General features: G+C 45.5%; 1 protein-coding gene and 1 long non-coding RNA gene across 3 annotated transcripts in view; both read right to left on the reverse strand.

Annotated features, from left to right (window-relative positions):
• Positions 1 to 24,164, reverse strand: part of TLR8 (toll like receptor 8) — a 165,466-nt gene that overhangs the window by 4,879 nt on the left and 136,423 nt on the right. Inside the window, exons 4-5 of one of the 2 annotated variants that reach the window (XR_013274579.1) lie at positions 3,397 to 3,576; positions 1,185 to 3,223 (exon numbers count right to left, since the gene is read on the reverse strand). The exons of the other annotated variant lie outside the window; for it this stretch is intronic. The gene's annotated coding sequence lies outside the window, so the exon portion shown is untranslated. Of the gene's footprint in view, positions 1 to 1,184; positions 3,224 to 3,396; positions 3,577 to 24,164 lie in introns of those variants that run through there. 2 annotated transcript variants of the gene reach the window in all.
• Positions 20,982 to 21,727, reverse strand: LOC143984405 (uncharacterized). The gene is made up of 2 exons (XR_013274837.1): positions 21,434 to 21,727; positions 20,982 to 21,333 (listed from the first exon to the last, which is right to left on the reverse strand). It is a non-coding gene; the product is annotated as an uncharacterized LOC143984405 (long non-coding RNA).

The raw sequence follows: 24,164 nt of genomic DNA on the forward strand, positions 1-24,164 counted from the left end.
AATGTCACCAGCAGACTAAGAAGGGCTAAATAAGGAGACTTTTTGATAAGCCTGTCTCCTCCCTATAAAGGGGGGGGGGGGGACCCAAAGTGTTAGTGTATTAGAAGGTGCTGTAGATATAAAGATAGCGACAGCTGGTAAACTGCAAACGAAAAAGATTAGAATCAGTTGGGGAACTGCACTTTAAAGGCTCCATGCCTTCTTCATCTGGGTGATATGCATACAGCATATTCCAGCAGCAAGGATCCATGGATTCCAGCACCTGGGATCATAGGTGAACAGCAGTGGACATCACTGTTCATATGTATCCTCACATCCAGTTTTTACCTGCAGTCGGAGACAGATGAGTGATCCTGGATGCAGACAAATGTTTCTGGAATCTGCCATATGCATGTAATTGTTCAAATAAGGAGACCTAATTCTGATTGCTAGCTCTTTGGGCAATTAACCTCATTTATATTTTTTTGCTCCTATTATTGGGGAATTTTTGGTCTTTAATTATATTATCTGGTTAATTTGAGGTTAGAGGGTACTTTTAGCTGCAGTCTTGTCCATGGCAAACTTTCTCTTTCTTGAGGATGTAAGTCTTTATTAAATTAGGCTGATTTAGGGGGTGATATTTTGGATCTTTAATTTATTTTATTTTTTTCATATGTTGATAGAGTCTTTCAGATTTGGGGATCTCATACAGCAGCATTCATTAATTACTGATCATTTGTTTTTGGAGCTGCCTTTTATTCCGAAAAATATTTAAAAAATAAGGACAAAAGCACATAAACCACCTCATATTTTATCACTCATGTTCACTCCATCACACTATTCCTTTAGATAAAAGAAATATAGGCATATACCAGTGAAAGTATATATGAACTCTTACCTTGTAAAACCACCCATTCAGTTTTAAATAGAAATGAAGGGCTAAACATTTGTGTATATACAATATATTAAATATAGAGAAAAAAGGGGGGAAATGCTGCACTGTGACTTATACTTATTAAGTGAAAAAAGCTGCAAACATTACCGAAAGACTGTTAGTAACAAAATGTAAAAAGAGAAATATGTTGCGCTAAAGTGCTAATGTGCATAAATCATGGAGATCTTGCAAAACCCACAATGAATACCAAAACGAAATGTATAGATACATGAACATACATATGCATAAATATAAAATATGTGATAAATAAATTAAATTATCTTTGGTGCAAACTACAAGAAAGTGAATAGTCCAAAAATAGACCTCCGGTGAGTGATCCTCTTAGCCCTTGTACACACGGTCGGACATTCCGATGGACAATGTCCAATCAGACCGTGTTGTCGGATAATCTGACTGTGTGTGGTCTCCATCGGACTGTTTTCCAACTTGGCTATAAAATTTTCCGACAACATGCTCCAATCGTAAATAGTCCGATCATGTGAAGCCTCCTCCGATGGACAAGGTGCCACGCATGCTCATAATCAAATTCGAACACGGAAGCGCTCGCTCAGGTAAAACTACTGTTCATAATCGATATAGAACATTCGTCACGCTGCAATGTTAAAAATTCTTTCATGCAGCGCATTCTCTTGTTCTTTACAATGCTGCAAGAATGAACTTGTTTTGATGCTCATATTCACACACACTTCTCCCGAACTTATTTCTTTAGTCTTTTTACTCATTTCAGCAATACAATATTTAAAATCGTCACATCTACACAATCTTTTTTTGTTGTTTTTTTTTATTTTTTTATTTTGTGGTTGGTTTTTTTAATCAACATCTCCTTTTTTGACAGTTTGCTCATCTTTGCATTTTTTGGGTGTGTTTTGTGTGTCAACTTACCACAACACCATTATCTTTTTTGTATTTTGTTTTTCTTTTTTAATCTACAGGAGGTTGTTTGGTGTTGGTGCCCCTTGTTATTCATTTCACTTTGTTTTTTTTAAATGTACCTGCCTGCTCACAAATAAACTGTCCTTTTTGAAGTCAAACACATACGCAAGTATTTCTTCAAACAAAAACAACCTTTATTTAGGTGTCAAACAACTAAAGAGGGAGGAAGCGCTGGAGAAACTTGTCAATTTGCAGCCTTTGGCCCCCAGGGCAGACATGAACTAATTCGCAAATTCCAAATTGGTGGCCTGAGGAGTACATATCTCAGGGAGAGAAATCTGGTCCAGAAGTCCTAGAGATCATGAAGGGCAGATGCCATCTATGTCCCCAGGATGTGGTTCTTCAAGAGGCTGCATCTTCTGTCAGACTAGACTGAACCCAGGCCATCACTCTCTCGTCTTCCTTGGGCACTTCCCTCCAGGCTTCCTTCCAGGCTGTGGCTCGGCTCCTATAGTTGTGGCTGGAGGAGGAGAAGGAGGGCGATGGTCGACCTCTTGGCTGCCACTTGCCACAGCCTCCCCACCGGCTGAGGTCTTCCTGTGTATGAAAATGGGACATAGTTTTAGTTTTCTGCTCATCAATCACACCATTTTGTGCTCATGACTGTTGCAAATTGAATGTTACCAAATAGAACAGACTATCATTCTGAGCCCAGCATTTTTCATTCTTGTCCCAATCATTTTTGGTCACTACTGTCTATTGAGATGTAAACCACTTTGTTAAATCACAACTTACTGATCAATAATAACATCTAGTTTGAACAAGAAGTACTTATACTGTCTGTACTACATATTCTTGCATCTTTAACTGCTTTATATCCTGTGTCCAGATGCCCATCCTACTTTTCTTTTCTTTCTTGTATTATGTTCTGTTTGTCTCTGAAGAACTTAATAAAAACTTATTGATATAAAAAAAATAATAACATCTAGTTAACATCATTAAATGTACGACAAGAAATATATTCAACAATGCTATACCTGTCTCAAGCTGGGCCCCTCCACATGTTGTTGCCTGGAAGGCCCAGGTTGGATGTTGGAAGCCTCAGCTGGGGGTGAAGGAAGCCTTGAAGGAAGACGGTAGAGTGGTGGCCTGGGTTCCCCCTGGTCTAACAGAAAATGCAGCCTCTCGAAGTACAACATCCTTGGGTAATAAATGGCATCTGGATCTCCTGATCTCAGGGACTCCAGGTGCTTCTTTCTCTCCCTGAGATATGTACTCTTCATGGCACCAATTTTGCCCAATTTTGCCCTTCACATAGGTCATGTCTGCCATGGGGACCATGATCCGCACCAAAGCAAGAAGTTTCTCCAGCACTGCCTTCTTCTTTCTTCGGCCATTATAAAATGGGTTGTTGATCTGCCAGAGACAGGGCACCTCCGTGAACAGTTCAAGAAAAAGCCCCATAAAACAGAACACCAGACAAACCCTAAAATACTAATAATGCCATGCTAAACCCTCCTAATCTTGTCCCAACATAGGCCTATATAGAAGCAGTCTAGGCTAGTGATGTACCAAGTTAAAAATTGTACCTTAGTTTGCACGATCGGCGCGTCAGCTCCTCACTCTGTTCCCAGATCGTACGTACGACACACTCGTGTTGCATATTATATACAGTGCGCATGCGTGAAACTCCACCCGCCCCTGACGTTCTTTCTAGACTATTCCCCGCCCCTTCTTTTTTGGCGCCATTCCTGTGGCGTTGAAGGAAACTGTGGAGTGAAACAAGACAAAGAATTAGTAATTTGGCACATCAACATTGCAAGCACATTAGACACCAACATTTTTGGCCAAGATCAGTATAACATTTTGGGAAGTGAGTATTTAAAGCCTAAAGTATAAGGTCACCTTATCAGAGTCATCACCCCCCCATCCCCCCCATCTGATGGGCCCTTGCAAAAAATTAGGGGGGGATGTTTTGGACAGGTAACCCTCTCCACTTGATTGAGAGCTGAATGCATAAATAATGTGTGATACTTTGGGCAGCCCCTCCTTACTTATACTATTGGCAGCCCACCGGACAGGTAAGAAGTGTCATAAGACCAAAAATTGGAAAGAATGTAAGCACATTTTGATATGCTGCTATTACCTATCAAGATAATAATAGGAGAAAAAAAATATAGCATTTGAAAGTATTGAGGCAGGCCCTTGCACTACATGCTTTGGTGAAGGCAAATATGCATGAAGGACAAAAAAGGAACTTGAAAAGCTTCCAGCATGCATGAGGACAAAGGGGCACAGCATATCAATTAGAGCATATTGCAATCATGGTAATTAGGGAATGAGGAAAGAAATCCAAGACATTAGCAATCATTAAATACATAGAATGTGATGTTAAAGGAGAAAACTTACCTTCATATAGTCCTTCTGCAGGACCTGAATGATGGCAGAACAGGTCTCTGGAATAATGATCCCCAGAGCCTGGAGGGAGATGCCTGTGGAGAACTTCAGGTCCTGAAGGCTTCTCCCTGTCACCAAGTAGCGCAACATGGTGATGAGCCTCTGCTCCGGAGTGATGGCTTGCCGCATGCAGGTATCCTGCCTGGTGATATAAGGGGACAGCAAAGCCAGCAGACGGTGAAAAACGGGGTCTGTCATCCGGAGATAATTCCTGAAATCATCAGGATTATTCTCCCGGGTCTCACGGAGCAAAGGCATGTGCGAGAACTGGTCACGCTGGCGCAACCAATTCTTGGTCCACAAACGCCTCCTCTCCCTGTTCATGGACCGGGCTTGTGTGAAAGCTAAAAGCCCAACACAGCACAGACTCTATGACGAGTACTTACACGAAACATGGTTTAAAACGGTCGGCTGGTCAGAATGGACAACAGAAAGCACTGATAAACAGCAATGCCTGAAAGAACAACCTGAAAAGCAGAAGCAAGCAGACAATAAGCAATACAAATCAAAGCGTACTATACCAAGATATAGTCCATGAGAAACAAATGCTTACTGACTACACGCACTGATAATCAGATACGCAAAGACAAGCACAAACTGAAGAGCAGTACCGAACTGAAGCACAATTCTGAAAAGCGCAAATCGTCTCTCACCAAACTTCTATTAACACACGATAAACACGAGATCAGCAGAAGGAGCCCAAAGGGTGGTGGACGTGGTGCTGAACTTCCCTTTCCTAATGCCGTCGTACGCGGCTTACGTCACCGCGTTCTTGGCAACCGGAAATTCCGACAACTTAGTCCGACCATGTGTATGCAACATCACTTCCGGACCAAATCTGTCGGAATTAATCCGAGGGATTTGGTTGCCGGAATGTCCGACCATGTATACGGGGGCTTACAGGTATGAAATAAATAGCCCAAAAAGATAAATTATATTCAATGAATGATCCTTTTATGAATCATAAATGGTGAAAAAACACTAAAGAAAGTTAGGTGTGTGCAGGCAAAACTCCACACATGTGTATAGAAGAAAGTGAAATCCTTAAAGAGAGTGACAAATCCCTTGCAATCAACCAGCGACACTGGAAAGTGCTCTAGGTGAAGTGATGGTGTTCTGTCGACATCAACGTCTATAGGAGTGAGGCTTACCGGAATTCACAGACTTGGGAAGAGAAAACTTGCATAGTGTAATACCATTAAAAGATATTTTAATCGTACTAAAATGGATTAAGAACACTCACATTTCTGAAGAAAAACCCAGGCTTGTTTTGAAATATAGAATGGCGTGATACTGTTGCTGTGGTTCCCCAAACGCATTTTGTCCTCTGAGACGTTTTATTTTATATTTATGCATATGTATGTCCATGTATCTATACATTTAGTTTTGGTATTCATTGTGGGTTTTGCAAGATCTCCATGATTTATGCACATTAGCACTTTAGCGCAACATATTTCTCTTTTTCCATTTTGTTACTAACCGTTAGTCTTTCGGTAATGTTTGCAGCTTTTTTCATTTAATAAGTATTAGTCACAGCACAGTATTTCCCCCCTTTTTTTACTTTGTCCAAATTTTGACTTAATATTGCTGCAGTGTTCCCTTTTTTTCCCCACATTATGGATGTGTTTTAATACCGTGCTACACGCACAGTAAAGGGAGGGTGTTTTTGTTGTAACAAACAATGATACTGCCATAGGTGGATTATTTCTAAGACTTAAGAACATTATGGTCTCTGAATTGCATCTCCAATGGGATCTTGCTTTTTTTAGAGCAATATACAAGAGAACATATGGTTCCTCGTAGTCTCAGATGGGATATCTCCCCAAAACAAGGTGATACAGACTTTGAATCATGGTATAAATATTTTAATGAGGCGGGCATAGAATTTTTACATTTTAAGACCAGAAAACAAAGCTGTCTCTCTGTTTTAAGGAAATCAAAGAGAACCTGCTGGTTTACAAAAACTAAGTAGAATATAACACTCTTTCCTCTAATCTCCAAGCCCACCTCATTAAAGAGGACAGAGACCAAAAGGCCAAAAAACATAAAAAATACACATGAGATATAAATGATTACAAATCATGTAAAGTTTTTAACTGGCAAAAACAATCCACACCAGATGTCCCTATGGAAACAAATATTGCTACTAGAGGTCGACCGATTTGGGTTTTTCTCAGGTCGATGTCGATACTGATATTTAGAAATCGCCACGGCCGATGGCCGATATATGATGCCGATTTTTTTGGCCCGATATGTTAGGCCGATTATTTATTTATTTTTTCCCCTTCATCTCATAAAATCAAACAGACACGGGGGCATTTTTCAGGCGCTTTAAAATAGCGCCTGTAAAGTGCCTGCAAAATGGCTCCCCTGCAGTCTGTGTGGAAGCCCCGAGTGCTTTCACACTGAGGAGATGCGCTGGCAGGACGTTAAAGAAAAGTCCTGCAAGCAGCATCTTTCGAGTGGTGTATACCGCTCCTCCACCACTCCTGCCCATTGAAATGAATGGGCACCGCTGCCGAAGCACCTGCAATGCGATTTGGCAGCGGCGCTTCACGGGCACATTTAACCCCTTCCTGGTCTGCTAGCTGGATTATAAGTGCCCCGCTAAAATGACGGTAAAGCGCCGCTAAAACTGGCAGTGTTTTACCGTCAACGCCTGCTCGCTCCAGTGTGAAAGCAGCCTTAAGTGATACAGAAAATTTCTTACATTTATTAAACAAAACAAACATCCAAACAGTTCACTTGTATGTATAATTTAGAATGAAATATATTATATATATATATATATATATATATATATATATATATATAATTCTTTATATATATATATATTCTTTAATCCTCCCACTCAGTTAGCCCCTACTCTGAACATGTTCAGAGACTTGGTACTAAAGGATCTAGCCAAACTTCCCCCTGAACACATTTTTAAAAACTCTTTACCTAGAATCACGGGGACGTGGCTTGGTCATGGTGGTGTGAAGACTTTTTGTTTGAGCTCCCGGCACCGTCCTGCACAACTCGGCTGATATGCTGATTTTGCGCTGCTTTTCGGACTGCCAGGAGCTACACTAAACACAGGAAGACTAGGGGATCGACTAAGGCTATTGTGGTGGCTCCCATTAACAATTACTTCCCGGAGCAAGCAAGAATTTTCCCAGCAGCACGCTCTTCAGCAACAAGTGGCGAACAAAGGCCTGTGGGCCCTCTACCCCCAGGAATGGCTGCCTCACACCACCAGCTATCCAGCTCACTGGCAGGAATTCCAGTCATCCTAGACCCATCGGCTTCAACCTCCCATAGTCCGGGCTCCCTAATGCAGCAGTCCCAAGATGGGGTTGACATCAGGTCCCTGCTCCATGCTCTCCCCACGAAGGCTGATATGGAGGCCTTGGTGTTGCGGGTGGAGGAACAACATCGCTGAGACTTCCAACAGCTACACACGGAAGTACAGCGTCTGGACAGCTGCCTGACTAAAGGGGAATCAGCAGTTAGCACACTGGAGCAGCGGGTAGCCCATTTGGAGAAGTCCCACTCATCCCATCAAGAGGGACCTGGCTGAGATGCAGCTCCACCTGGAAGACCTGGAGAATCGGAGCCGCAGAAACAACTTACGGCTCCAGGGGTTACCAGAGGCAACAGGCCGGGAGAATCACCAGGAAACCGTGCGGGCCATTATGCTTAAAGTTCTGGACTCTGACCCTCCAGTCACTCTAGACTTCAATAGGGTGCACAGGGCACGGGGCCGAAGCCGATTGATCCGGACCGTCCCGCGACATCATCTGCCGTCTTCATGGGCAAAGGAGCAGATCTAGTTTGACGGGGCAGAGATACCTATCTTCCCCGACGTGGGGAGAGCAACACTGCAATGGAGAGTGATGCTGAAACCCCTCTTAGAGATCCTACGTCGCTTGGGGCTCCCCTATGGCTGGGGATTCCCCCTCTATCTGCAAGTCCGCAAGAATGGCAACTTCTTCTGGATCCGTTACTTCACAGACCTCCCAGACCTGTTTGTATTCCTGGAGATCACGCCGATCGCATTACCGAACTGGCTGGGTCTGCTGCCAAGTAAAGATCCTCGTCTGAACACCCAGGGCCCACGATCTGGATTGCCGCGGCGCATGACTCGGAGAAGAAGAGAAAACCGGGGTCCTGCCCAGATGAGTGATCCTGAGGTGTAAAGCTTCCGGCACAGGAGCATAAGTGTATTAAACAGAGCACGGGACCTTGCCCATATAGAACACCCAGCTTGCCCTATGACTCCCACACTGACCACCCCAGGACCCCCCTGGTGACCTGCTCTGTTCGCTGTTATCCCCTCAGACGGTGTCCTATTGCTGCACTCTCCAGCTTCCCCACCTCCTCCTGCCCTCCTGTTTTGCTGACATAGGAAGCCGTGCCTAGACTCCTGGGAGAGAGGCTGTGTTTCTTTACAAACAGACATGCCCAGCACGGTTGATACTCGTACTCGGATGCCCTTTACCCTCCTCCATGGGATTTTAGAGGAAAGAGAAACCAGAAACCCGGCTGACTGCTTTACTGGCAGAGGGTTCCGAAGGCTGTGTGGACATGGTGGGGGGGAGGGGGTGTGGCTCTCACCTCTTCGCAGGTAGCCAGACATTGCTGGGCGGACTGGTGTACTGGAGAATACATGCACCTGGGGTGGGGGGGGGTTCCATTAACATAGATGTAAAGCCTCTTGAACCTCTCCTGGGATCCCGCCCTCCTACCTCCCTCTTTTCCCCTCTCCTACTTCCCCCCTCCTTCCTTTCCCCTACCACCCTTTCCCCCCTCCCTCTTTTCACCCCAGACCCAGCCTTAGATGCATCTAGGTGCTCCTCTCAAGTCTCCTTTGCTATCATTAAATGTATGAAGAGGAATTTTCACGCGTTTCACCTTGTGGATGTGTGGCGGATTCTTAACCCGGATCAACAAGACTATACATTCTATTTGCATCCTCAGGGTTCTTATACTAGGATTGATTTCTTCTTGTTGCCTCAGTCTCTTTTGTCTAGGGTCCTTTCCGCGTCCATCGGTTCTATTACAATCCCGGACCACGCTCCGGTCTTCGTAGATATTGATTTGTTAGCCCCTGTTCCTAAGCAATGGATGTGGAAGATGAACAACATTTTGCTTCAGGACCTGGAGGTCTTGGAGGAGCTGACCAGGGAACTGAGATCTTTCTTTTCCTCCAACTCCACATGATGGTATGGGAGGTGCAAAAAAGCTATATCAGGGGCCTCATGATCAAGATTGGCTTACGGATAAGAAGGGCCAGGGCCAAACAAATTGTAGAAATCCTGGAAAAGATTAGAGCTCTGGAATCCATCCATAAGAAATCCTTAGCAGATAAGTTGTTAGCAGATCTTACAGCCCTCAGATCCCAGCTGCGAACCCTGGCATTAGACAAAGCTAAAGCTACGATAGCTAAGTGTAGACGCACTTTCTACGAGCATAGTGATAAATGTGGGAAACTATTAACACCGGCCCTGCGAGCACCGGAGGATCACACCTTTGTTCCTGAGTTACGAGACGAAGGTAAAGCCAAAGCACATACCACAGAAATGGTAGCTGACATCTTTCGGCAATACTATACCTCTCTCTATAACCTTCTCCAGTTCACCAGGGATGTATCCTCCAAGAGGATAGCCATTCAGAAATACTTACAGCGCTCGGGGCTTCCCGAATCACGAAGGGCGACCTCACCGACCTTGATGAGCCTCTGTCACGATCTGGAGTCAGGCTCAGAGGCCAGTAGCTAATGCTATAGCAGCAGAGCAGATATTCACACAGGTCACCCTGGCTGATGACACGGGTTCACCTGAGGTGCGGAGTCTAAGTACTAACCGGTTTTCACCAGAGCTCCAGATGGTAGAGATGGATTTAGCTGCGTGTTAGTACCAGGTCGCGGTCCTCAGGATCGCCCCACCAGGAGGTGAGCAAGCCGGGGTTCAGTAGCGGATGAGCAGGTAAGGATCAAACAGAAGCGTGGTCAGAAAGCAAGCCAAAAGGTCGGTAACGAGTTGTTGCAGATTGGGATCAGGCAGAAGCGTAGTCGTGGAACAAGCCAAGGGTCGATAACGAGCAGTAGCAAATATAAGCGGCAGCAGAGAAGACGGGAGCGAGATACAGGCTGGAGATGGCACAATATTCTGGCAAGGAGGAAGTGCAGAGACATGGCTTATATCAGGAAGTTCATGGGAGGAGTAAAGAGTTCAAGGTTCAGCTGAAATCAAGGTACAAGGCAGGGTTGGCAAAAGGATCTGACAAGGAACTGTCCAGCATCTCAGATAGCTCAGAGAGAAGATTTATGGCCAGACACAGCTGAGGTCCCAGGTTCAGGTCCAGGTCCTGACAGCCTCTCTCAGCTGAGGAAGTGACCTTGGCAATAGCGCAAATGAAGCCAGGGAAGGCACCGGGCCCGCATGGCTACTCTCTCTTATATTATAGGACCTTTGGGGACCTGCTAAACCCGCACTTCCTCTCTGCATCTCTGCATACAATGCTGTGGGGAAAGGGACCACCCCACCAAAAGACACCCTCCAAACTCATATAACTGTGATCCCGAAGGAGGGCAAGGATCCCCTTCAATGCCAAAATTATCGCCCAATATTTACTAAATGTGGATCTGAAGATATTCCCCAAAATACTTTCCAATGCGCCTGATTGGTCGTATTCCCCAACTGATCCACTCAGATCAAGTAGGGTTTGTCCCTACGAGAGAGCCAAGGGACAACACGACCAAAGCGCTCAATCTGATATACGCCGAACAGAAGAGTAAAATACCCCTGTTGCTTCTCTCAACCAATGCCGAAAAGGCATTTGACAGGGTGGATTGGACCTTTTTGATTGAAACCCTACACTTCATCGGCCTGGGGCAGAGGATGATGCACTGGATTTAGTCCATTTACTCATGCCCCTCGGCCAGAGTGAAGGTTAATGGACACCTCTCACAATCATTTGAGATAACCAATGGCACACGTCAGGGCTGCCCCCTGTCCCCCCAAATTTTCATCTTGACCCTCGAGCGATTTCTGAGAACCATACGAAACAACCCAGACATCTCCGGTCTCCGTCTGAATTATTATTATTATTATTATTATACAGGTTTTATATAGTGCCAACAGTTTGCTCAGCACTTTACAACATGAGGGCAGACATTACAGTTACATTACAATTTGGTACAAGAGGAATCAGGGCCCTGCTCGTTAGAGCTTACAATCTAAAAAGGAAGGGGCAATTGATACAAAAGGTAATAGCTGTGGGGGATGAGCTGATGGAGGAAGTAAAACAGTGTTAGTTAGAAGCAGGATAGGCTTCTTTGAAGAGAAGGGTTTTCAGGGATCGTCTAAAGATGGATAGATTAGGGGACAGTCGGACAGATTGGGGTAGGGAGTTCCAAAGGATGGGAGAAGCTCTGGAGAAATCCTGGAGGCGAGCATGGGAGCTTGAGAGCAGGAGGTCTTGGGATGACCGAAGAGAGCGGCTTGGTTGGTATTTTGGGACTAGGTTAGTGATGTAACTAGTGGCAGAGTTATGGATGGCTTTGTAAATTATTGTTAGTACTTTGAATTTTATTCGTTGGGTGAGTGGAAGCCAGTGCAGGGATTGGCAGAGAGGGGTGGAGGAAAGTGAATGGCTGGTAAGGTGGATGAGTCTGGCAGTGGCATTCATTATGGACTGAAGGGAGGATAGTCTATGTAAAGGTATTCCAACGAGGAGGGAGCTGCAGTAGTCGAGGTGAGAGATGACCAGGGAGTGAATTAGAAGCTAAGGCGGCATGATTTGGACAGGGCTTGTATGTGGGCCTGAAAGGACAGTTGGGAGTCTAAAGTTACCCCTAGCACCCTGGAATGTGGGGATGGACTGATAGATGTGCCATTGATCTTGACAGAGAAGTCAGGCGAAGGCGCACGTGGGGGAGGAAATAGTATGAGCTCAGTTTTAGATAGATTAAGTTTGAGGAAGTGGTGTGACATCCAGGCTGAGATGTCTGTTAGTAGATCAGTGATGCGTGAGGAGATTGATGGGGTGAGTTGAGGGGCAGAGAGATAGATTTGGGTGTCATCAGCATATAAATGGTAAGGAAAGCCATGGGAGGCTATCAGCTGACCCAGGGAGGACGTGTAGATCGAGAATAGTAGAGGTCCAAGGACAGAACCTTGGGGGACCCCAACGGAAAGGGGAGTTGGAGAAGAGGAAGTGGAGTTGTAAGTGACACTGAAGGTGCGATTAGATAGGTAAGATTCAAACCAACGGAGAGTGCAGCCATGGAGACCAAGCAAATTGAGTTTTTTGAGGAGGAGGGGGTGGTCAACTGTATCAAAGGCAGCAGAAAGGTCCAAGAGTAAGAGTATGGAATAATGACCGTTGGTTTTGGATGTTAGTAAGTCGTTGAGTTTTGAGTCGAGTTTTATGCCACGTACACACGATCAAACAATCGGGTGGAAAAGTCCGGTAAACTCAAGTCCGCCGGACAATCCCCCCGTGTGTAGCCTCCGGCAGACTTTTTTGACCCGAAAGTACGGCGGACTTAGAAAGTAGTTTTGCACTCCAATCTTCCCGCCGGACTCGCATTTCGGCGGACAATCCGGCCGTGCGTATGCCAGTCCGCCGTACTTTTGAAATGAATGGACTTTTCCCGCCCGGAGAAAAGTCCGCTCATTTCGAGCGGGTCTCCAGGTAGGCGGGGCCCGCGAAGGAGATGTCGCTGGCCCCGCCACCTGGTATGGACTTAAAGGGGAACCCCAACGCCGAAAAAATCGGCGTGGGGGTTCCCCTCAGGTCCACATCAGACTCTTGTCCGGGCACGCTACCCGGCCGGCCAGGAAAGGGGGGGACAAGCGAGCGCCCCCCCTGAGCCATACCAGGCCGCGGCCCCCCCACCCCAAAGCACCTTGTCCCCATGTTGATGAGGACAAGGGCCTCTTCCCGACAACCCTGGCCGTTGGTTGTCGGGGTCTGCGGGCAGGGGGCTTATCCTAATCCGGGAGCCCCCTTTAATAAGGGGGCCCCCGGATCCCAGCCCCCCACCCTATGTGAATGAGTATAGGGTACAATGTACCCCTACCCACTCACCTGTAAAATAAAGTACAAAAAAAACACAACACACAAGATAAAATAGTGTATTGCACAGCTCCGGGGGTCTTCCGTCTTTGGGGGGTCTTCTCGCCGGACTCCTCCGCTATCTTCTTCTAGCTCTTTTACTAGCGGAGGAGCCCGGTTTTCTTCCTCGCCGCGGCCTCTTCTTCTGACTTCGAGGGTCTTGTCCCCCTCTTCGGTTCTTCTGCCGGGCCACCGCGCCTTCATATAGCTCTTTTACAGACGGTGGCCCGGTCTTCTGTCGCCGCTGTAGTCGTCGTCGCCGCCTTCTGTTCTTCTGTTCTGTTCTTCTCTTCAGATGTTGACTCGTCGCTCCCTCCGCTCACAATGACTGGGACCGGGCGCGCTGCGACATATATAGGGACATCACCAGATGATGTCCCCGCCTATTATGATGTCACAGTCCCAGCATCCTCTGGGACTGTGACACCATAATGGTTGGGGACATCATCCGTTTTGTTTTCTCCTTTTCCTTTTGTTTTCCTCTCTTTTCTATTTCTGCTAGGACATTATGGGTCCTCCATAATTCATGGCAGTCCCTTTTACACAGTCTCTACCGTGGGAAAAATCGACATGCGGGATATGGAGACTTCTCAGATCAGACCGTTCACAGTCCTTAACATAATTATTTGCCGAGGGTTACAAGAGTACTGGTTTATGTGAATCAAACCATCCCTTGTTTGCTAAATTTGTAGAGTCCTACATTATTATATGGTTTCTGTATTTACCGTATGTTTTCTTGCAAAAATAAAGTATTGGAAAAAAAAACCTCTTTACCTAGTGTAGGCCTTAAGTCTTTATGTGACAAGAAAGACTTTGTGATTCGCCCCACCGATAAAGGCGGGGGCATAGTTCTACTCGACAAATCTGCATATATGGGTGAGATGTACAAAATCCTCAGTGATCTCAGCACATATAAAGAATTACCCATGAATCCCACAATCAAGTATAAGAAAGAGCTTACTGATCTTATCTCTAAGGGCTTTGACTCGTTAATTCTAAACCACAAAGAAAAAGATTTTGTCATTCCCATAGCACCTCATATACGTATCATCTACTACTTGCCGAAAATCCACAAAGATGCTGTACACCCTCCAGGTTGTCCCATCATTAGTGGGATCGATTCTGTCACATTTAGGATAGGCAAATATGTAGACCACTACCTACAACCAATCGTTCAAAAAATTCCTTCATATTTGAAAGATACTAAGCACGTCATTAACATACTCTCATCAATAAACATAGAAGGGGATTATATCATGGCCACTGCGGACGTAGCCTTCCTGTGCACCTGCATCGCCCATTCAAAAGGATTAGAAGCTGTAAGAATCTTTTTAGAAAGAAAGTACACTTTGGTTAGAATGCAGACCAATTTCATTATGGAAATATTAGACTTTGCCACTCAACACAATTATTTTTGGTTCATTGGATGTTTTTATCTGCAGGAGAAGGGAGTGGCAATGGGGGCTAACTTTGCCCCCAGCCTCGCAAATATTTTTATGGCCAAGTGGGAGGAGGATGTCGTCTATGCCATAGAGAGACCACAGTTAATACTGTGGGCAAGGTATATTGACGCCATCTTCCTCCTATGGAATGGGTCCTTGGAAGATTCTTTACATCGCTTAATGATAATGATAGAGACATCGTTCTGTCGTATGAATCAAGCTATAGTAAAATACACTTTCTTGATCTAGAGATCAAATTGACAGAACGCCGCTTTGAATTTAGTACTTATTTTAAGCCAACGGACCGCAATGGGTTCATAGACAGTTGCCACCATAAAACTTGACTGCGATCCATTCCAAAGAGTCAGTTTTTAGGCTTACGCAGAAACTGTACAGATATCGATACTTTTAAAGTGGAAGCCAGTATACTCAGAGATCGCTTTAAGGAAAAGGGATACAACATGCATGATGTTGATCTAGACTTCAAAAAAGCTTTAGAGGTAGACCAATCTTCTCTTCTGGCTGATAAACCCCGCCAGACTTCAAATTAAACATTTACATGGTCTTTCCTTACTTCGTACTCAGTACAGCACAAGCAAATTAAATCCATCTTTGAACAACATTGGGGAATCCTGAAAAACGATAAGGTTATAGGTCCGCTTATACCCGGAAGGGCAAAAGTGATTTACAAAGGGGCACCCTCACTCAACAGTCAGATTGCACCCACAATCATTAACTGTCAGAAATCATGAAACAGACTGAGACAGAAGTACAATCAAATCACACTTGTTTATTAATAAAAATAAAAAGGTAAATAGAAAAAAGCATAGTCAAGCAAGTCAGAGTCCAGTAGCAAGATCGGGTAGTCAGCCAGTCCAAAGTTCATTAACCAGATCGGGTAATCAGCCAGGCCAGAAGTCAGGGATCCAAGAAGAGCAACTGCAAGCAGGATAAGAAGCCAGGAGGGATGTCAGCAAACCAGTCTTGAAACAAACAGCAGGGGATGGTTCCTTGTGATGTGACCACACGAAGAATGGAAAAAATAAGCTGGAAGGCTTTAAATAGGCAGGTCAAACGAGCATCATCGGAACAGCTGGTAACTGTGGAAAGAGATGAGAGCTGGCAATTAGCCGACTGCTGAGCAACCAGCCCAGAGGAGGAAGGGCTAAGCCAGCCTTGACAGTACGCCCCCCCCTCAATAACCCCTCTCCCTCGGAGGGCCACCGGGCTTGAGGGAAACCATCTATGGAACTCACGGAGGAGGACAGGGGCATGTACGTCAGAGGATGAAACCCAGGAGTGTTCCTCCGGACCATACCCCTTCCAATGCACCAGGTACTGTATGCGCCCACGGAACCTACGGGAGTCGACAATGGATTGTACCTCATACTCCTCATGGTTCTCAACCTGAATAGGGTGAGGACATGGCACCAAGGTGGTAAATCGGTTACAGACCAATGGTTTCAATAAGGAGACATGAAACACATTTGAGATGTGCATACTAGGAGGAAGGTCTAACGCGTAAGCTACTGGGTTAATCCTGCGAAGGATACGGAAAGGCCCAATAAACCGAGGTGCAAACTTCAGTGAGGGAACACGAAGCCGGGGGTTGCGAGTTGACAGCCAGACCCTGTCCCCAACCTGGTAGGAAGGCGCAGGCAGGCGTCTGTACCTATCATTAGCATGACGCAAAGCCTCCTAGACTTGTACCCAAGTGGAAAGAAGACCATGGAGATGCTCCTCTAAAGCAGGAATACTCTGCGGAACAAATGAGTCAGGCAACATGGAAGGTTGGAAACCCTAATTCGCCACAAATGGAGACAATCGGGAGGCAGAATTCAAGGCACTGTTGTGAGCAAACTCTGCCCAAGGTAATAGGTCAGACCAGTTGTTATGATGGTCCGAAATATAGCAATGTAGGAATTGTTCCAAGGACTGATTGGCTTGTTCTTTGGCCCCATTAGACTGCGGGTGATACGCAGAAGAGAACGCAAGCTGGATTCCCAACTGTGCACAAAAGGCTCGCCAGAGCCGGTAGACAAACTGACTGCCCCTATCCGAGAAAATCACCTTAGGTAGCCCATGTAAGCGAAAGATTTTCCAAGCAAAAATGGAAGCCAGTTCCTTAGAGGTGGGCAACTTCTTAAGTGGAATACAATGACACATCTTTGAGAACCGGTCAACCACCATAAGGATAACAGTGTTGCCTTGGGAGTTGGGCAATTTCACAATGAAATCCATAGACAGGTGAGTCCAGGGCCTCTCTCCATTGGGTATGGGTTGTAGGAGGCCCACTGGAAGGGGTTACTCTGAGCACACACGGGACAGGCAGCTACGAAGGCAGTAACATCAGCCCGTAGACTAGGCCACCAGAATTGTTGGGAGATGGCCCAAATGAGTTGATTCTTCCCAGGATGGCCAGCTGCCTTGGGAGAATGGTAAGTCTGGAGCATTGCAGTACGGAGACTCTCTGGGACAAAGCAGCGGTCACAAGGTTTATCAGGAGGAGCTTGGACCTGAACAGCTAGAATTTTGTCACCCAAAGGAGAAGTAAGACTGGTGCGAACTGTAGCCAAGATACGATCAGGAGGAATCGTAGGAACCAGAACCGACTCCGACTTGGAAGTGGAGAAAAATTGTCGTGACAAGGCATCAGCCCTTACATTCTTAGTACCGAGCAAGAATGAGACAATGTAATTAAAGCTCGACAAGAAAAGAGCCCATTGCGCCCTTCTGGGGTAGAGATGCTTAGCCTCAGACAAGAATGTAAAATTCTTATGGTCAGTAAGAATAAGAACGGGCACAGTGGTACCTTCAAGGAGATGTCTCCATTCTTTCAGCTCTCTGTCACCAATCTCATAATTGCACTCAGCAGGTGACAATTTCTTGGAAAAGTAGCCACACGGATGCATAGCGCTCTCAGAGTTAGGACATTGAGACAGAAGGGCACCAACTCCAGTCCCAGAAGCATCAACTTCTAGGATAAAAGGCAACGTAGGATCAGGATATGCCAACACAGGAGCAGAAACAAAGGCAGCCTTGAGAGTCTCAAAGGCCTTAATGGACTCCGGAGACCAACTCTGTGGGTTACCGTCCTTTCTGGTCATATCAGTCAGAGGCTTGACCAGAGACGAGAAGTTACGAATAAACTTCCAATAGTAGTTGGCAAAGCCCAGGAAACGCTGCAGAGGACGTAAACCCATGAGTCGAGGCCACTGTAGCACTGCCGACCGTTTCTCTGGGTCCATCGAAAAACCAGAAGTGGAAATGACATAACCCAGGAATGTAACCTGTTCATGATGGAACTCGCACTTCTCCAGTTTACAATAGAGATTGTTCTCTCTTAGTTTCTGAAGTACACGACAGACATCTGTGTGGTGGCTCTCCAGGGACTTGGAAAATATGAGGATATCATTGAGATAAACCACCACACACAATTTCAACAAATCTCGGAGGATATCGTTAATAAATTCCTGGAAAACTGCCGGGGAATTACAAAGGCCAAAAGGCATTACCAGGTGTTCATAATGACCTGTTCTGGTATTAAACGCAGTTTTCCACTCGTTTTCCTCCTTAATGCACATGAGATGTTTCTGCAGCTCAAGATAGGCCCAGATTTTGGCCCCTCTTTATGGTGGCTGTCACGCTTTTGGGTCTCAGATGACCATGTCTCCCTGTCAATGACTTCTGAAATACCTGATTTCTGGCTGAGAGCCAAGGAAAAGGCGGCACCTGCAGTAGTTTGGGATGCCTTCAAGCCCCATACCCGTAGCCAGTATCAATTAGCTTTAGCCAAAGTGAGGAGGGAGTCATCCCTGGCCCTTGAAGAGGCTGAGGACAGAACACAGGAGTTGGAGGCCCAGTATGTGAATACTGCGAATCGGGATGTATATGGGGACTTACAAGTGCTCTATAAAGAACTAGCCATCCGGGCTACATACTGCCAGAAAATTCTTCTATCCCAATCTCAAATAATTTTTGAGCAGGGCGAAAGAACGAGTAGATTGCTGGCCTGGCTTGCTAAAGAGCATATGATTGCATATGATTGCTCATATTGCTCTTAATAGGGATATAGATAATGACTCAATGCACTCTCAGCCAGATTTAGAACTAATGGGATCCTGTTGCCACCCTTCACTCTCAGCCAGGGTACCAGACAGGGATGCCCACTGTCCCCTGGCGTATTTGCACTGGTGATGGAGCCCCTGGCTATCCTGATCCGAGCATTCCCATGGATCCCTGGCATCCAGATCGGTCCCTTAAGGGAAACTATTTCCCTGTATGTGGAAAATGCCCTCTTATACCTACCTGATGTCTTGGAATCCCTCCACGTGGCTCTAGACATGATAGACCGCTTTGGGGTTTTCTCAGGCATCAAAATGAATTGGTCTAAGTTCCTCCTGTTCTCCCTATCCCGTGTGCCTCCACACCCTCCCTGGGTTGGATCCCCACTCTCTTGGGTCTCTAAAATTTCGCTATTTGGGAATTGAGGTGCAGACTAATCTTCCATCCTATCTAGACGATAACATATACCCAGTGTTACATCAATTAACTCTTAGGTGCCAGGCTTGGAAGTCACTACCCCTCTCCCTTGTAGGCAGAATCAACCTCATAAAGATGACCTTTCTCCCCAAATTTCTATATGTGTTTAGGAATAACCCGGTCCCTATCCCTAATGCCTTTTTGTCAAACTAGACTAGATTATTAGCAACTTCATTTGGGTGGACTGTACTCGTAGAATAGCCAAATTCACCCTACAGATGCCTAGGGGGTTTGTCCCTACCCTGCTTTCATCAATATTACTAGGCGGCAGGCTTGGTGACAGTTTGCTGGTGGTTTGTGCAGGTGAATATGAACCCTGTGGTCAATTTGGAGGCAGCCATACAGGGGTCTTATGAGGCACTAACCAACCTGGTGTTTAGGGGAGTGAAGATGCATGACACCATGACTATACCAATGTCAACCACAGTTAAAGTGTGGGATCAGATGACAAAATTCATATGTTCCTCGCAGGTAGTCTCACCCCATGCCCCACTCACACCTCAGCTCAATCACTGATCCCTGCGTGTGGGCTAGATTTGGCATCACTAAGCTACAGCATTTAATGCTGGATGGTAATCTACTATCGTACGATACCCTGAAGGCCACATTCCATCTACCCTCCTGGATGTTCTTCAGATACCTCCAGCTTCATCACGCAATTCAATCACAATTTCCACAGGCCCTGAATGTTTCCTCCCACATTGTAGAGTCCTTTTTGACATCTCACAATGCAGATAGCATTCTCTCATCCCTATACCTCCATAATCTCCTCCAGGGATACCAATAAAAACACACAACTCTTTGACTGCTGACAGGACGATATACCTACCCTTGACTCAGAAGATTGGGATGAAGGGGTCCAACAATACATCCCACTGATGATCTCTGCTAGGGACAGATGCATTAAAAAAAAAATTCTACATAAAGATTACTATACCCCTCAGAGACTTGCTAGGATCTACCCTACACAATTAGACCGCTGCCCCAAATGCAGCGACATTGAGTGACATAGGGACCTTCATCCATGTGTTCTGGACTTGTCCTCTAAAACAGGAATTCTGGAAAGGAGTGGTAGAAGAGATTAATGATATTGAAGGACTCCATGTGGCTGTCGATCCTAGGGTTCTCCTATTTGGTATCTGTGATTTGTGGGTCTGTGATGACCTAAAAAATTTGACAAGATTTAGCGGGCCTGAGTGAAAGCGAGACCAAGCACCAACTAGGGCTCTCTCAAGATGGGAACTGGGAGGCAAAGCTCAGATGCAAAGTCTTCCTCTGACTAGGATGTTTAAGATTCTGGCTTCTTCTCTCCCTGCCCCCGCCCCATACCCCCCTCTTACCCTCCCCTAGACTAGTACAAAAATAGCGGTATATCAGTGTACACAGTGTGAATATCCAGTAATAATTATGTGAGGAAGATTGAGTACAAATGAACACCAACAGGACTTCATAATGTACGTGTCAAACCTACATTCAACATTTAGTTTAAAGATAAGTGACCTGCTGCAGTACCAAGTAGCAATGGCATGCTTCCATCCCGGGTACATTATGTAAAAAGAAAAGGGGAACAAGTGGGACTTTAAACGAAGCATGTCAATTGAAAATAACAATGTATGAACACATGTGAATAAAATGATTTAGATTTAATTTATAATCAATAGCCACTAGGGGTTGTCCAAGATCGGAATGCATACAATAGTAGTACAGTAATATAAATATGGATATACACTCAATGTATTTTCATAATAGTAATCAGAGAATCTAGAAGTATAGACAAATCAATGGACATACATGGATGCAGTTCATAACAGAAATGCATAAATCAAAAATCATAAAATCACATGAACGAGTGCAAACTCAATAAGACAAAAGTTGATATTATCAAGGATTAAAATAAGCTTAGGTAGGCATCCTTAGTTTGAGAACCCGACGCGTTTCTTGGCTTCTTGACAGTCATCAGGGGTGGGATGCATGTTTTTACTAAAAAAGCAAATAAATATGACAAATGTTAATATAGGCGGAACCTCAGTTAAATAGAGAAAGTATCAAATTGGTCCACTTGATTGATAAAGTGACTTACAAAATAGCCCAAAGATTGGGCAGAACTTCCAGCAATGGGAACTGTTAGAGCTGGGATAAAACCGTCTCATCCGGGGTTGAGGCAGGGTTCAGACCATCCCCCAACAATGTCAGGGGGCAGGCCAGGGGGAACCGAAACAGACATCCTCAACACAGGTCCACTAGGTACTAAATGTATATGTGTGTTACCCAAATCTGCGAAAGAGAAAAAAGAAAAGAAAAGAAGAAAAGTGTGATGGGTCACAAAAAAAATAAAAAAAACCAAAAAAAAAAAAAAAAAAACCAAAAGCAGGACACTGAGTGTTGGATTGAACGTGTTGAATGAATATAGCTGATTGCTGAAAAGTGTGTGTGAATGAGATATACATGAATGATTGGGAAATAGGAGAAGACTAAATGTGTGTTAAATAGGTGGGAATGGATGATGGGGAAAACGGAAAATTCCTATCAAAATACTTACCGTAATTTTCCTTTCCTGATGGACTCCATGGCAGCAACGTGTGGGTTAAGTCCCGCCTCCACTACCCTATAGGACACCACTCCCATAAATCTTTGCTCCCTGCCCATGGCCGTGTTCGGTAACTAGCCTACTCCAGCCATTTTGGGAGGGAACTCCTGCTGCCATGGAGTCCATCAGGAAAGGAAAATTACGGTAAGTATTTTGATAGGAATTTTCCGTTTTCCTGACAGACTCCATGGCAGCAACGTGTGGGAAATAACTCGCCAAACACACTCGGGAGGGCAAAATGCTGAACAAAAATGTATGTAACACTGTCAACCGACAGCACCTTTAAACCAAAATCAATGGAAGATAAACTGGTAGGTTCGACACAGTGAGCCATGAATAGATGACCAAGAGGCAGCCTTGCAGATAAACTCAGGAGCCACATGACGTGAAGCTGCCCAAGAAGTAGAGAGACTTCTCGTGGAATGTGCCGTAACCGCCTCAGGAGGAGCCAAGCCCTTCTCTTTAAAAGCCCACTGGATCGCCTGAACCACCCACGTGGCGATGGATCTGACCAAAGCCCAAAGGCCTTTGTTTTTACAGTGAAAAAGAACAAAAAGATAATCTGATTGCCGGAAAGAAGCTGTTGCCTCCAAGTATCGTTTCAGAATAATTCCCATGTCGAGAGGATGAAGATCCTGACTCCCAGCCGAATTAAAGGTAGGAAGAGTAATATCCTGAATTTCGTGGAAGACTGAGGTAACCTATGGATTCGACCCCAGTATTGGCACTAGGACCACTCTGTCAGGAAAAAATGTGAGGAAAGGATCCTTTGATCCTAAAGACTGAAACTCAGAGACTCCTTTTGCTGAAGATATGGCTACCAAAAAAAGATGTCATTAGGGACAATTCTTTGATTGAAAGTGTTCAGTCCAGTTGTGAAAAGAAGACGAGAACCAGCGGTAAATCCACTTGGGGAATCTAGGTTTCCTCTGTGGTCTAAGTCTAATTGCTCCTTTAAAGAATTGCTGAACCAAGGGATGTTTAGCCCAGGATACTCCAGAGACTTGTACGCGAAGAGCGCTGACAGATAGGGGAATGTCTAGTCTGGACTGTAAGAGAGTCAAAACATCCTGAACCGTCAGATTACCATTAGAGCAAGACTTGGAAGACAAGTGACTTGTGAATCTAGACCAAATCCTCTCATACACCTGGTTGGTACTTTTCCTCCTTGCACTCATGAGAGTAGAAAAGGCCTCCTTGGGACAACCCAGAGCCTCTAATCTTCCCCTCTCAAAAACCAGACCCTCAGACATAGATGGGCCGGACAGGGATGGAGCTTCGAGCCCTGGGATAGAAGATCGGGTCTGAGAGGTAAGGGAATCGGATCTCTGACGCTGAGGAGCATTAGAAGCGAAAACCATGGCCTGTTGGGCCAAAGAGGTATTACAGCTATCACCTCTACTGCTTCTGATTTGAGTCTCCGCAGGAACTGTAGAATAATAGGAATCGGAGGAAAGGCGTAAGCTTTGTTGAACCGCCATCGATCCGTCAGTGCATCCACTCCGTAAGCCTGAGGATCCCGAAACCTGGAATAATACCTTGCCAGTTTCTTGTTGCAAGGAGAGGCACATAGGTCAACCTCTGGGGAGAAACATAACGTTAGAATCCGCCTGAAAACTTCCTCGTGAAGAGACCATTCGTTGTTGTCCAGATTGACTCAAGACAGGAAGTCCGCTTGGACGTTCTGCGTTCCTGGAACATAAGTTGCTGTAATGCTGACCAGGTTCTTCTGAGCCCAAGACATGATTGGCTCTACCCCCTGAAGAAGGGACAGACTCCGAGTACCTCCTTGTCACCCTATATATGCCACTGCTGTTGTGTTGTCTAGTCCGAGAAGAACCGAAGTTCCTGAGATCAGATGACGAAAGGCTAGGAGCGCCCAGAAGGCTGTCTTTAATTCTAGAATATTCGACACCATCCCCCTGGAAGGGAAGTCCCAGGTGCCTTGTGCTACTTCCGTCAAACAGTGGGCGCCCCAGCCCCTGTTGCTGGCATCCAAAGTTATTGATATCCATGAGATGGGGAGAATGGAATGACAACTGAATAGATTCTCCTTCCGAAGCCACCAGGGCAGAGAGATTCTCATTGAAGATGTGATCCGGATAAGTTGAGTCTTGTCGCCTAACCATTGGTGAAGAAACCCTTTTTAGAATGGTCTCATCTTCCATTGGGCCCACTTCGCCATTGGAATGGTGGCCACCATAGTGCCAATAATTCTCAGGCA

This window comes from Lithobates pipiens, unplaced genomic scaffold (assembly GCF_037356315.1).
Source record: "Lithobates pipiens isolate NorthernLeopardFrog02 unplaced genomic scaffold, aLitPip1_a1.2 Scaffold_16, whole genome shotgun sequence".
Lineage (NCBI taxonomy): Eukaryota > Metazoa > Chordata > Amphibia > Anura > Ranidae > Lithobates > Lithobates pipiens.